We start from the raw sequence: 16,257 nt of genomic DNA, 5'->3' as shown, positions 1-16,257 counted from the left end.
GCAAGCACACCGAAAAAACAAATTATCTGGTATTGTTGTTCAAAATATTGATGCACATATACAAAGTTTTCCATATTATATTGTGCACTATGGACCAAGCGGTGAGCGAAGAAGGTATCTGTCACCACAGCTGAGTGTTTTGAAAATGTATAAAATGTTTCTGAAAAACATTACCCAGAAGTCCTACTCGACGCCAAACAAAATGATCTGAATTTCTAAAAATTGAAATGTGAAGTGAAATGTTCTTTTTATCTACAGTATTTTCGTGACAACTACAACTACACGTTTGGTCACCCTCGTTCAGATGTTTGTACTACGTGTTCAGAAATAGAGGCCAAAATTTCCCGCGAAAAAAATGGCGCATTAAGAAGAGGTTATGAAATAGATCTTAAGTTACATAAGAAAAAAGCAAAGCTATTTTACACAAAGATGCAAGAATGTTTGATGAAAGCTAAAGAAAATGAAGATACAGAAGTTCTCTGCTTCGACTTTAAACAAAATATTCCCTGTATACATATGTGTACTAGTGATGTCTTTTATAAAAAAAAACTTTGGTTGTACTGTATGTCCATTTACTCTGGCAAAAAAGCAAAGAGCATTATGTATACTTGGCCTAAAAATATTGCAAAGCGGGGCTGTAACGAAGTTCTCTCTGTACTTAAGCATTACATAGAAGCATTCCTACCTAGCACTGTTAAAAAGTTATATATATTTACTGACGGTTGCAGGGGCCAGAATCATAACCAAAACATGCTAAAATTTTGGCAGTCATTGGTACTTAATGAAAAGTTTAAAAATGTTCAGCATTTTTTTCCACAACGGGGTCACAGTTTCCTGCCTTGTGACAGGCATTTTGCTGTTATAGAAAAAATGCAAAGAAAAAGGGAAGTAGTTGAATCGCCTTCAAATTGCAACAGCATCATAAGTACCAAATTTACCGTTGTTGAGCTTAAAAGCAATATGGTAAAGGACTTTGTAGCCGGATTGTCTGAACCGTTTTTTAAAAAAACCTTCACCACAAATAAGTTAAAGTTTCAAATAACCAAATACAAGTTCTTTGACTTTAAAGCTGAATCAAAGTACTTCATGTTTGGCAGCTTTTCTTTGAATGGTGTGTGTCCCGATGTATTTCGTCTTCTAAAACCTGGCGTTGAACGTGTCCCTATACCCGAAAAGCTTGCTTATTCTGATGATATACCAATAAATGCCCTAAAACTACAAAACATTAAGGAGCTTTGCAAGTTTTTGAAAGATGAAAATGCTATCGCATTTTATGATACCTTGTCAGGTGCTACATGTACACACGAGGATGATCAGGAAGACCCTTAGCTCATGGAAAACATATTTCTGTATAAAAAAACGTAATTAGATTTTCAAATAAATATTTTTTTTCCTGTTTTTCATTTTATTTTCTAGTAGTTCTTTTGTAATCTTCAATAGATTATCACTTGGAAGAAAAAGGGCCTATTTTTAGAATTTTTGTAACCCTGTATATCCTGTAGACATATATTTTCAGAAAAAAATTTGGTGTAAAAACATTTTGAAATATGTCACAAATACATAGGTCAATTTCATATATTACATTTTTACTTTCTTTATCCGAAATACAATTTTTTGCATTTCCTGAAAAATCCACTTTTTTAAAGATGGGCCCTTTTTCATCTAGGTCATTCAATTTAAATTTATGCCTTTCCTCAACTAAAAAGTGTTTTCAAGAGTTTCATACAGAATAAAGCATTACACTAATCTTATTTTTTTGTATTGAGGCACAAAATATACATTTCAAGTTTAATTTCGCTTTTTTTACCCTGACTATTTTTGTCCCTTTAGTCGGCAGGTCTGCCTTAAGACTGGGGGAGGTTTTTTCATCCCCAAAGCTTTAAAGGTTTATGATAAACTTTTTTTAAGCCTCGAATTCATTTTTATGTTATGAATTTACCCGCCTATGATTTTTTTTCATAAAATAAAAATTGGCCCTTTAGAGGGTTAAAAATTTGAAAGGTGAAACTTGTTGATTGAGACCAACCGGATTTGATTTTATTAAAGACTAAAAATTGACAATACAAAAAGATAACAAGAATAAATAAAATCACATTTTCTTAACGAAAACCTCGAATTGCTGCAAATCAATTAAAACATTACTCTTGATTTGATAAAGATTTTTTAGGAAAAACAGTAATTAATTTAAAATAGCATCCTTTCATTTGTCAACGTCATTTCTGTCAGCGCCGTGTCAATTTTGCCAAGCAAGATAGCCGACATACGATTCCATTCCCCATAATACAAGCTTCATAAATATGCCTGCATCAATGTTGTCAACAGCAGAAAGTAAAGTAAATATATTTTTTAAATTGATGTAATCAGTATGTGGAGTGTAACAAACCATATTACATACTGATCAGTTTCAATTTTATATCATTTATTTAGATGCTTCACTATTGAACCGGAAATTAAAAAAAAACCCAAATACATGCGTCAAGTTTGCCGGACATGCGCATAACGGTCGAAATAAGACCGACGCGCTGGCCTCGCCATCTCTGGGTTACCAAAAATAGACGCTTCGACGAAATACGCCCTCACAGGGCATTTTTGGAGTTAATAAAAACCAAGTTTTAAACCTCGTTTTTCCTGAAAATTGTGTTGTGCAGTGACCAGTTTTTCGTATTAATCGAGAGGAAAAACTCCGAAGTTTATCCGAGACGGCGAAAAGTGAGTATTTTGTTAAAAATCCGTCGGGAAAACGACGATTTTCACGGGCAGAACAACAGTATGGCCGACCGTTTCATTTATATTGATGGCAGCGCCATACGTGCTAATTTGATGAAATTTTTGTCGAAATGCCCCCTACAATTCGAAAACGAAGGAAATTTTCACCACCAAAACCGAAATTTAATGGCTCCTTTTGTAAATTATTCGGGTTTTTCGTTTTAACGGAACCGTTTGATTTTGATTGAAAGTCTGCAACGAGGTCAATACATTTGCAGCTGCTTATTAACACCGAAAATGGCGACTGACGATTTTTGTAATGGGCAGAAATTCACTTCCGAAATATCATCGTTTCCTCGCGGGATGTTTTGAAACCGTTTTCAAATGCCTCTTTAACAGTTAGATCTTATAATTTATCGCAGAAACTTTAAGAGGCATAGAAACACATTGAATTACATAATTTCATAAATGAATAATAAATCACCTCTTACCTCTGGACTAGAAAGTAGAGATCATTTTATTTCCTTGAAATTGTATTAGGATGGGGTAAATGGGAAGGCCTAAGAATATTATTATTTTTGGCATTAGTCTCAATGTTCTATAATTATACATTTACCATAGTTAATTTGTCTGATTCACCTGAACTCTTGGTATGTATAATAGTCCATTATATTGAAAGTATTTTAATTAATGGACTGAGTGAGCTAGGGGAGGATAAGATATAAATGGGGGAATAAGAAACATGAACTAGCCGCCCTGGTCGCGGTTTTAAAGATATGTTTCTGTAATTTTTTTTTGGTATGTATCTTACTTTAGGGTATATTTGGAAGGGCACCAATTCACTCTTCTCAGTTGTACATACAAAATTTGTATTTGTTTCATATTACCCAATGTAATGTTTTCTTATTTCCCCATTTAGGGTAATAAGAAACGGTTAGGTTACATCCCATATATCAACAGTTTAAGTTGAATCGTGGTATTAAGATACACTATTAAAGTGTATCTTTTAACCCAGATTTTTTAATTTTTGTTTTTTTTTGTTTTACTTTTTTTGTCCGCCCCCAACAAAATTAAAGAAAACAAAAGTGATGCTTAAAGTTCCAAAGCAAATTCATTTAACATTATAAAAAATAAAGATTTTTACTAAGTATCATTTAGACTAGGCTAATGATATATTTAAACGAAAAACAAACATATCTAACGCGAAATAACGTAATAAATGATATAAAATCATACTTAAACGAACATATTTTCTTTTTTCATTGCAGAATAGCATTTTTTAATTTGAACATAATCTGCCCTGTTAATAGTAAAGGGTCCAATGCCCAATAAATTGATAGGACCATAAAAGATGTATTGTTTTTTTACAACTTGTTTGTCCTCGTGTGCTGGCCAATCAAACTTCTTTTAAAAATTTGACCATACAAGTGTGATCTGTGATGGAACGAATCCGACCTAAATACAAGTTGATGTAATAATAGACAGCAAAGTATTTTTCTTCTTTCAGATTCACTTGTGCTGTGTCACCATGTTTCAGCTTAACACCTAGGGTTTCTAGGGGCTGGTCATCCATATCGCTCCAGTTCATCCAATTCCAATAGTTTTGGGTCGAGATCTTGCTCATCTTTGGAAGTTGAGGAGTCCTCGATGGTTTTTCTTTTCTTGGATATGGTCTTTTTTGAATTTTCTTTTGTATACTTTCCCAGTGTCTTTTCATCTTTTTTTGTTTTTCTGGATTCAAAAAGGTTTTTTAGGCGTTGAGCTACCACATCTGAAGTCAGAATTTTTCCAACACCTTGCGATACTTTCTTTCTCTTTCCTGGTGCAGTTGTGTTTTTCGCAACTTCAGAAAGAGTTTCAGAAAGCTTTTTTCTAATGAATAACTCAAAACTGGAGTGCTTGTTTTTTTTGTTTCTTTAGCTTGAGAAGACCTCTCCTTCAGTCGCTCAGCTTCCTGGGCTTCAAAGGCAGTAAATAAGTCCTTTCTTTTTTGCCCCCACAAGTGTAGAAGAGCTTAAACAGTTAATGGTTAATATTAAGAATAAGAGTTCATCAGGTTGGGATGGGCTTTCTCTTAAAATATTTTCTGCTTTACCTCTTGTTGCTTTGCAAGTCTTGGCCGAGTCAATTAACTTTTCATTTATGGCTGGAGTTTTCCCAGAGTGCTTAAAAAGAGCAATGATTATTCCTCTTTACAAGTCGCGATCGCGACTGTCCTTCTAACTTTAGACCTATAGCGTTATTGCCTACTTTAGCCAAGATAGTGGAACGGCTCGTTAAGGTGAGGATGGTTTCATTTTTAAATAGGTTTGGCCTATTGAGTCTTCAGCAGTTTGGCTTTCGTGAGTCTGTGAGCACAAATGATGCTATCTTTAGCTTTCTAGAGCACCTGTACAACCAACTGAATGTTGGTGAAGTTGCAGCAGTGGTATTCTGTGACTTGTCCAAGGCATTTGACTGCGTGAGTCACAAAGTGCTGCTGATGAAACTGGAGCTCTATGGTTTCAGAGGAACTGCCCTTGAGTGGTTTTGTTCCTACTTATCAAATTGTGTCCAGGCTGTCAAATTTAATAGTGGTATCTCTAAGGAACTTAATATAAATGTGGGTGTTCCGCAAGGATCAGTGCTTGGTCCTTTACTTTTTATTATTTATGTGAACAATCTGCCACAACTGCAGGTAACTGGCAAATTTACATTGTTTGCCGATGATACCACCATCCTCTGGCACGACTCTGATGTTTCTCAAATGGAGGCCAATATATGTGCAGATTTGTTAAAAATAAAAGACTGGTGTGATGCAAATTTTTTGACATTTAATGTTTCCAAAACAAATATCCTTAATTTTAAATGTAATACAAATGATTAAATAATGAAGCCATCACCATGCCACCGTTCAGTAAGTTTTTGGGTCTTTCCATAGACAAGTTCCTTAAATTTGAAGACCATATTGTGAATGTATGTAGAAAAGTCTCATCAGGCTGCTACGCCCTAAGGGTTATTGCTACCAGTCTTAATTTCTCCATCGCCAGATCTGCATACTTCGCGATTATCGAGTCGCACCTTCGTTATGGAATTTGCTTTTGGGGTTCATGTTCAAATTCACTTTTTAGTTCAGTGTTTGTACTCCAGAAAAGAGCCATTAGATATCTATGTGGAGCCAAGCCTCGTGACTCATGTCGCCCATTTTTTGTAAGTCATAATATTTTAACCCTGTGTTGTATTTTTATTTTGGAAACAGTTTGCTTAGTTTTTAGAAAATATAAACAGGAATTCCACTTAGGAAGCCTCTATAATACGCGACAAAATTATTTGTTGAGGCTACCCATTCCTTATTTTTAACTTGTCCGTAGCTCTATCATATATGGAGGTAAAAAGCTGTTTAATAAACTTCCACTAGAAATAAGACAACTTAAGACTGAAAAAAGCCTATGTACAAGGACGAAAATATTTCTTGCTAGTAAAGCGTACTATAGTTTAGGTGAATTTTTTAATGATTAGCATTAAAGTATTTTTCAAAATTTTATATAATTTTATTTTATTTTAAATTAGTTTCTCGTTTTTATTCCTTTAATGTACAGTCTATTGGCTTTGTCTACAACTTCTATGTTTATATTGACAATAAAGCATTTTTGAGTTTGAGAGTTTGAAATAACGTAATGATATAAAATCATACTTAAACGAACATATTTTCTTTTTTCATTGCAGAATAGCATTTTTTAATTTGAACATAATCTGCCCTTTTAATAGTAAAGGGTCCAATGCCCAATAAATTGATAGGACCATAAAAGATGTATTGTTTCTTTACAACTTGTTTGTCCTCGTGTGCTGGCCAATCAAACTGTTCAAGATTTTCTTTTAAAAATTTGACCATACAAGTGTCATCTGTGATAGAAAGAATCCGACCTAAATACCAGTTGATGTCATAATAGACAGCAAAGTATTTTTCTTCTTCCAGATTTACTTGTGCTGCGTCACCATGTTTCAGCTTAAGACGTAGGGTTTCTAGGGGCTGGTCATCCATATCTCTCCAGTCATCCGAAGCATCATCCGATTCCAATAGTTTTGGGTCGAGATCTTGCTCATCTTCGGAAGTTGAGGAGTCCTCGATGGCTTTTCTTTTCTTGGATATGGTCTTTTTTGAATTTTCTTTTGTATACTTTCCCCGTGCCTTTTAATCTTTTTTTGTTTTTTTGGATTCAAAAAGGTTTTTTAGGCGTTGAAGTCAGAATTTCTCCAACACCTTGTGATACTTTCTTTCTCTTCCCTGGTGCAGTTGTGTTTTTCGCAACTTCAGAAAGAGTTTCGGAAAGCTTTTTTCTAATGAATAACTCAAAACTGGAGTTGCTTGTTTCTTTTGTTTCTTTAGCTTGAGAAGACCTCTCCTTCAGTCGCTCAACTTCCTGGGCTTCAAAGGCAGTAAGTCTATGACTAGGGCCAGGGATATCTTCTGGATTATATAGGGATGGCGAAACTGACGCAACAGGACTTGGAGCGAGTTGAGGCTGGTCCTCGGTTGGATTGGTATATTCAGCAATATTTCCAGCTTCCTTGAACCTTTCAAATTTTATATAGGATCATAGGCAGTCTCTGGAAACTTGTCAAAATTTACAGAAAAAAGTCCCGTTGATTGAAAACCGGACCTAAGGTTCCGGGATTTGAAGGACTCTTCCCACAAGTAAAAGTACCAATAAGCTCAGCAAATTGTGCTTTTGTCAACAATTTTCCAGGGTACTTTCTGTTATGTTCAATAAGAAGTTGATTCCAATCTGTTTTCAGAGTCTTGAACACTGTTTTGTCAAGTGGCTAAATGAAATGACTTAGATTTGGTGGAAATTTGACCAGTACGACATTATTTTCTTGTGCAAGTTTTACTAGACTGTAGCTAATATGAAAGATCACTCCATCAAAAAATAAGACAACCTTCTTGCGTCTTTGCTCTTTGGAAGGAATGGATGGTAAAAATAATTCTTTAAACCATTTGTTAAATAAATTCCCATCATATCGCGTACCGGTATATTCATATTCTGGAATCCATGTGGACCACATCTGCTTCCCACTGAAAGGCGCAAGTTTTGTCCCATCAGCTGCTCCGCAGGCTAAAACTGTTGTATTTGTTTTCCCAGTTCCCGCAATATTTCTCGAGATTCTTTTGACTCCCTTTTCTGCCACGATCTTCATATCCTTTGGATCGTATGAAAAGGAGGTTTCAACACAGTTGAACAAGAGGCCACCATCTTCAGAGCCAATGCCTAGTTCATTGAACATTTTTGAAATATCGTAAAAATGTCTGATGACAAAGGGATCCGTTCCTCTGACCCTTTGTGACCTGAGAGCTTCACCTTTTCTTATGGCTAGCTGAGGATGGCGCGCCAAGAATCCACGAAACTAATCCTCACCAGGACCTTTTCCATCTTTCCATCTGGTTTCTATTTTCTCTTCCTTAATAAACTGTGACACAAGTGTTAATGTCTCTTTTTTCGTTAGTCCTTCACCATGTAGCGCGCATACTCTTAGGTACTGAGCAAGGTCCTGTTCATCTTTATACCTAAGTTCAGGCTTTCGCCCACAACCCACTTTCACATCACCCACTTTTTTTGTATTGTTTGGAAAGCGTCCCAAATGACACTTCGTATTGTTCTGCCGCGGCACGTAGTGTTAAACATCTGCGAACTGCAAATATAGCTTCTGTCATACGATCAGGGTAATAGGTTACCCTTATTCCCTTCTTTCTGTAATTTCTGGGCATTTTTACTTAACTGGATTTACCTGCAACAACAAGAAGGACTAATAATAATAGTTTCTTATTACCCCACAATAGGGTTTCTTATTGCCCCATTAAATAAAACAATTGGGGTAATAAGAAACAATTCCATTATGGTGTACGCGTTTGTTGCAGGGAGATCTGAGAAAAAAGTAAATAAAGGCCTTTCACTCGTCTACAAGCTACGGTATCGAAACTAATGTTAAAAAATTTCTTAGAGCAAATTTAAAAAAATATATTTGAAACGCACCACTTTGAGGTGATAAAGTTTTAGGCAGAGTTAGCAAATCTGTCAAAAAAATTGATAAAATATACAGCAATGCGAAATCGACTTTATATACCTTCTAGTTAAAGGATTTAGGTGTCTTGTATAATTTTTTCAGATTTTTCACATTAACAAAAATAAAAAAAAAATTATATGTATCTTATTGCCCCTGTTCCTTATTCCCCCATTGCCCCTACCACAAAGTTTCACTTTATTATCTAAATGACACTAATTAAGGGAAAGCCTTTTGCAGAGAGTCCTTTTATTTTATTTAAATACCAACAGCCCAAGGGCCAATTACAGACACCCATATATATGAAGGAAAATATGTACATTTAAATGCAACAAAAACAATTAAACCTAACACTACAGAAAAAAGACCAAAAAAACACCAAGTTGTCTTCTTATTTTAACAATAAGGTGTGACTTAAAATTAAAATGTATAGGCCTGAGTGAGAAGCATAAAGTTTATTTTCAATAATTTTAATAAATTTATTTAAATCTAAAAGGTCTAAATCCAAATTACACACATAAATATTAAAATAATTGCACATTTTGTAAATGGGTGAGCTTTATAAGTATTAGTTCTAGGGTGGCTTAAATGAAACATTTTTCTTTGTCTCGTATTTCTAACAATTAGAAAACTGCACCATTGCAAGAATATTAGGAGAATCAATTTTGTTGGTCAAAATTTTAAAAAGATACCCATATAAGATCAGTTCTGATGGTCTGATTTTCCAAAGTTAATCTATTAAATTTTTGTAAAAGTAAATAGTGGTCATAGCTCCGCTTTGGGTAATACTCAAACTTTTTAAAAAACTTATACTTAAGACATTTTTTCTGTACACCCTCAATTGTTTTAATCCAAAACTCATATTGGGGGGATCAAATTATGCAAGCGTATTCCAACTTTGATAATACTGTCGAACAACTTCAGACAACATTCTACATTAAAATTCTTAGTAGATCTGACAATAAAGCCCATTGTTTTGCATGCCTCATTCGCCATATTGACAATTTGGCCAATAAAAGCTAGATTGCAGTCAACCACAACACCGAAATCTCTTTCATTTGTACATTTTTAAAGAGAAGAACCATTAATATTGTATCAATATTCTACAATATCACGATTCAGGGTTATAGGCATAGTAGAACATTTTTTGTTATTAAAGAAGAGGGCATCTGTACTACACCACTCTACAACACTATCAAAGTTTTCTGCAGACATGCACAGTTCTCCACAGACCCAATCCCCATGTATAACTTAAAATCATCAACAAAGAGCAAAGCTTCAGAGTTATCCCTTATTATAGTGCACAGGTTATTATGGGCAGTTAAAAAAATAATAAAGGTCCCAAATTGGAGCCCTGGAGGACTCCATATGTACTACTGTAAATATCAGACTTGGCATCCTTGACTTCAAGAAATTGTTGCCTATTTGTTGTTTTCATAGAGAGACTTTATAATATTGCTATGCTTTATTTTATCGAATGCCTTCTCCATATCAGTATAACATCTACTTGTTTCTTTTCATTTAGAGCATCCTGAACAAACTGACAAAAACTTATAAGATTGGTCAATGTAGACTTCTTAGGTATAACTCCATGTTGGTGCTCAGTTATGTTGAACTTGACTTCATCATACAGTCTATTAAATAAGGCCAATTCAAAAACTTTTGAGATTGCATTGAGAATCATAACTGGATGATAATGTGTTTCATCATTCTTGGCACATTTTTTGAATAATGGTATTACTTTGCTTAAACACCAAACTTTTGGATATATTGAAGATTGTAGACTAAGATAAAAATATGAATAAGAAGTTTTACCAATATATCATTGCAGCCCTTAATAATATAGCCAGGGAGCCCATCAGGTCCTATAGATTTAATTCCCTTTAGTTTTTTAATGGCATCTGAGATTTCCTTTTCATCAAATAATTAATTGCAAAAATAATTTTTAAGTGGAGACTTTACCTGGTTAATGGAAAAATCAGAAACAAACACATTATTAAAATACTTCACAAACATGTTTGTTTGATACAGAGTTATTATTGTAACAAATTTGAGCAGGTATATCTAAATTATTCTTCTGTTTGCAAATATAGAACCAGAAACACTTAGGATCTGTATTTATACTAAATTCTACATTACATAGACAGGCAACATATGCTAATTTTATTTTAATTTTAACTTTTTGCTTAAAATCTTTATATTTATTCAACCAAAAAGTCAGTTTATGAAACTCTGCATTGCAATTTTTTCAATGCAAAATATTCTAGTGTACAAGGGCTTGAGGAATGGACCAACAATCTATATCTATTTATTTATTTGAAGAAAAAAAATTGGGATTTTTGTGTTGCTTACTGCTATTATTCAGTAAAATGCATTAAGGTGTCTATGTGAGGTCAGTCTGAGGGACTCTTGTAAACCTCTTTTTGTACTCAAAATTTTTTCAACTTTCTCACTCTTTATATTGAAAACTGCTGCGCATAAATTGATTAGAACACCATTTCATACTGAATAATACTCATCCAATAAACAAGTTACCTCTCCGAACCAACAACTTACCTCTGCCAACTCTATTATTACTCAATATTTATAGCTTGGCTCCTATAAGAATCACAATAATATTAAAGCAGTTGTATTTCTGACCACTCCACATCATCATTATTCTAAGTAAATATATATTCTTATTAAGAATAAGAAACAAAGAAGGAAAGAAAGAAAAATATTTATTCCATAAACCATAAACGTTCATATGTAAAATACCAACCCATTTTAAGGAATCAATTGCTCTCCCATTTATACAAACATGGCCAAACAAATAAAATTCAAAATTACCACCCTATAAGCCTAATCAGTAGTTTTACAAAGATTCTTGAAAAAAGTCTAAAAAGTAGGGTAATATCTTCCTTTAAGGATAACAATGTGTTTTCAGACAGTCAATTTGGCTTCACTGAAGGGTTGAGTACTACAGATGCCATGTACTCCTTAACCTCAGATATTGTGAATAGTATGAATAATAATAAAAAATCTATAAGTCTATGGATCTTGGTCAGGCATTACTGAAGCCCGATATAGATGGTAAAATTATGTCTTACAATGCCAATATGGGAAACGCATGGAAAAATACAAATAACTTGTCAAGGGATTTAATATTGTCACAAATCTTTATATTTATTAATATCTTTAAATATATCAAAAACCAACTATATAATTTAATAATCTAAGCAACCAATCTAAATGTAATAAATTATACTAATGATGCAATGGGTGGAGTATCCAGGACTAAATATTTAGGAGCGATTATAGATCAATATTTAAAATGGACAGATCATATATCTAACAAATAAAATGTGTTATTTGATTCCAAAATTTTATTTACTAAGATAATTTTCTATGCACAAAACTACTAACAGTAGTTTATAGATCTCTAGTGGAGTTGTTACTTAGGTACAGATTACCTTTATGGGGAGGCACTTACAGAACAAACTTAAGACCTTTAGAAACCATCCAAACTCCTGTGAAAATTAGGAATTTTATGTTAAAGAAAGACAGGTTATACCCAACAAAACATTTATTTAATGTGTAGATTTGTGACATTAGATGTATGTTTGTTCATACTTTCATAAGAATAATAAATTAAAAAGGTTTGTAAACCATTATCATCTGATCTAGTTATACCTAGTAATATTTTACTCCAAGAAAACTATGTATTTAAAATTTGTATGACTTTTAATTAAATCTATAAACAAACTAAAAATATTTAACAAAAAAAGACAAAATTTAGATAAATGATAATATTAGTAGGTTTATGGATTTAATTGACTTGATTTATACAGTAGTGAATTTCAGAAGTTTTGCACTCCATGATTTGTATTTTTTCTGTATTTTATTTGTTTATAATTTTAAATGTAATAAATTAATTCTACAAAATTCTGATTGTGCATACAAATGTCTTGCTACATTTAGGCCTCATTACAATAGTTTTAAACAATTACTATACATACATGAAATACAATATGTCATATTTAAGTTTACATAAAAATATAATAATTAAAATAAAAATATTACCCTGTAAGCATTGTAGCATATAAGATTTTAAAATATTCAGTCCTAGATACAGATTGACTAGAGCTAGTCAATAACACAAAAAGTTCGGAATTCAAAAAGCTTACTGCTCTGTATGCAAAGCAGTTTTTAAATTTTTCAGTTATGTGTAATTTATTAAAATTCAAGATCATAAATTAGCAGAATGTGCTTTGAACAAACAAAAGATTTTATTACTGCATTTATTTATTTTAATCCAACCCCTAGGTGTACATAAAACACCTGTGTGAATTAATATTCCAGATAAAAGTTGTTTCCATTTGTTTTTCCTGTTTTTAATAAACCTACTTAATTAATCTTAAACTATTGGGATAAATCCTACTCTCGACTCTACCTACTATCTAAACTGCAAAAAAAGAAAGAAAAAACAAACAAAACTGTATTCTCCAACAGTAACAGTAACATATGTTTTTATATATGTATCTACATACAAGATACAAGTATAATATCAGAAAAGTATGGCAACATTTTGGTAATGATTGTGAACATACTTATTACATTCTTTGCTAAATTCCGATTTATTTTTTATTTCTTTTACTATAAAAGGCAAAAGATTGTTGTTGAAGTATTTGGTGCTAAGTATATAAAAATTTATATTTTTTAAACTACTAGGAATGCTTAAGTCACCTCTGGCCCTTGATCTTGTATTTTGGATATGACTTATTATACTGATTTTTATATGAGGTTTGCAATGAATATATGAACAGGTTGGTGTAATGTATAGTGTCTAAAGTTCTCACTGTATAAAATTTATAATTAGGCTGTTTACCAGATAATCGGTATGTAGATGCCCTTTAAGATATTGCTCAACATATATTTTCATATACTTTGTATGTGCCGTTTCCTTAATCTGATTATATCTATCCAGAGGGAAGTATGAAAAGTTGAGTTTATTTGCTGCGGTTAGTGAAAACACAATGTAGTTGGTTTTTGTAACATTTAGGCTCAATTTCAATGTTTCCAATCCATTTTTTCACTTGCTTAAGGCCCTCTATGCCATATTGTTTGGTTTGGTCCCAGTCTATACCATTAAATAGTAATGCTAAGTCATAAATAATAAATATCTGACAACATTCTCGAGATTCGGGTTGTGGAGGTCTCTCCAAGGCACCAGATATTTAACTAGGTAGTTGGGAGAGTGGTAGAGCCAAGCAAAGATCAACACAAATTAAATTTCAGATGGTTATTATTAATATATGTTGGAGTAATATGATCACCTCTATAGACATAATGCATACCTGAATTGTGGGCCAATTGAATTTTTCTTTGGTATTCTGAATTAAAAAAATAATGAAATAAACGAAAAAAATAATATACAACACCACAGTAATCTAACTGAGAGAAAACTAAAGATTCAATCAACATCATTTTGATATGCTGTGAAAGTAAATGTTTAAATGGATATAGACTTTTCATTTTTAGATACAGTAAATATAAGTGTCTGAAAATGTGCCTCAAAATTAAGAGAACTGTCAAAAATGAGGCTCAAATTTCTTGCCCGCTTGATAGAAGAAAGAATAATATTATAATATGAAGACTGAGAAAATTAAATGAGTAACATTTTCCCCTAGTTTAATCCAATGATCAAATATGCACTTTTTTTGCATTTAAGAATAAATCGTGTTTCCCAGACCAAAAACAAATTCTCTCCAAATCATCATTAATAAGGCTGAGAGCCACACAAAAGTCCTCAGGTCTGAAGGATGATAGAAGCTGAATATCACCAGTGTCATAAAAATAAAAGGGGTCCAAGAATACTTCCCTGTGGTACACCATTTAGAACATTACAAGGTTTGGCTCCATCCAGGAAGTTCCATCCATCTCCACAATTTGCTTTCTCATACCAAATATCTGTGAAACCCAAAAACCACAGCAGTGCAATTTGACAATCAGCATATCATGGTTTACTAGGTCAAAAGCATTACTATAATCTAGGAGAACAAGACTGGAAATTAATACTTAATCCATGTTTCTACTTTTGTCAGAACTGACTTTGCTGAGACATTGCAGTGCCATGCCCTACCCTAGAGCCTGACTGAACATCTGGCAGCATTTTAACTCGAGAACCATCTCAAAAACAAGAATTTCAAGCATTTTTCCAAAACTTGGCAAAATACTTATAGGACTAAGTTGCTCTAATGATGATATATTAACAGCCTTAGAAGGACGTTGTATAATGGCAGTTTTCCACATAGAGGGATATTTTGCTCTTTCTAAACGCCATTGAATATGTTGGAAATTGTAGGAGCTATAAAATTAATACTAAATAATAGCATATCATAAGTAATGTTGTCAAAGTCTTTACATTTAGACTTTATTTACTGAAATTATTTGTAAATATCAACCTCTGTAGTTTTATGAAAGCAGAATTTGTTATTATCATCATAATTTAATGTGTTTATTTATTTATTTATTTATTTACTGGATGTCCTCATTCTAACAAAATTACAAAATACATTATATCCTAACCCTAAATGTAAATAATTATTCTGCCATCAACAAATATATTAATAAGATATTGTATAATGAACTTAATCTATTAAATATCTAAATTTTCTATAAATCAATAATATATCTATCTAAATGTATGCAGCAGCCCAAGATATACAAATAAGATAAAACTTCCAATAACTTAAAGCAACTAAAAACATACCATTAAAATAATCAAAATAAGAAAAATAAAATCAATCAAATTTATTTGATACTTAACACATAGTACTCAACGAGTCAACTCACTCAGACACCTTTTAAGTTTTGAAGGCTTTAAATCCATTGAGTCAAAAGCCTGATTAAATCTATTTCCCAACATGTGGAGTCGATTAATTGGAGAAAATTTACCATAGTTTGTATGATGATATTCAACGAGAAAAGGGGACGTCTCTCTAAGGACTCTGGTATTGCATCTAAAGTTTATCTGCGATAACAATTCAGGGCAATCAATAGCATTATTAATCAACTTGTGAGAAAATATCATAACACACCTAGTTCGATAGTCCTCAAGAGAAGTCATATTTAGCCTTGACAAGTTCCAATAAAGACTCATCTCATACATTTAATCGCCAGGCACAAGTCCTGAGAAATTTATTTTGGACCTTATCAAGACTGTAAACATGGTTAGCATAATAAGGGGACCAGACTATGGAAGAATAAGACATGACATTACGAATAAGTGTAAGATATAAAACCAAGAGTATGAAGGGCTTTACTAGACAAACTATCTATATGGGGTATGAAAGTCAGGGAACTGTCAAATAACACCCCCAAATCTTTAATTAGCTATACTCTTGAAAGTATATTATCATTTATGTGGTAGTCAAATGGGACAACTTTTCTAGATTTAGTAAAAGAAATGATAAAACACTTATCCTTATTAAAATGTAAGCCATTAGAGACAGACCAATTATATAGAGAATC

General features: G+C 32.7%; 1 protein-coding gene across 2 annotated transcripts in view; it reads left to right on the top strand.

Annotated features, from left to right (window-relative positions):
• The first annotated feature begins 2,450 nt into the window (after nt 1-2,450).
• Nucleotides 2,451-16,257, top strand: part of LOC126739279 (transcriptional repressor CTCFL) — a 48,171-nt gene continuing 34,364 nt past the window's right edge. The window contains exon 1 of one of the 2 annotated variants that reach the window (XM_050444895.1): nt 2,451-2,709. The gene's annotated coding sequence lies outside the window, so the exon portion shown is untranslated. Of the gene's footprint in view, nt 2,710-3,337; nt 3,357-16,257 lie in introns of those variants that run through there. The other variant, XM_050444896.1, reaches the window with a different exon arrangement.

This window comes from Anthonomus grandis, chromosome 8, assembly GCF_022605725.1.
Source record: "Anthonomus grandis grandis chromosome 8, icAntGran1.3, whole genome shotgun sequence".
NCBI classification, from domain to species: Eukaryota; Metazoa; Arthropoda; class Insecta; order Coleoptera; family Curculionidae; genus Anthonomus; species Anthonomus grandis.
Note: the sequence above shows the minus strand (reverse complement) of the source record. Positions and strands in the feature narration are given on the sequence as shown.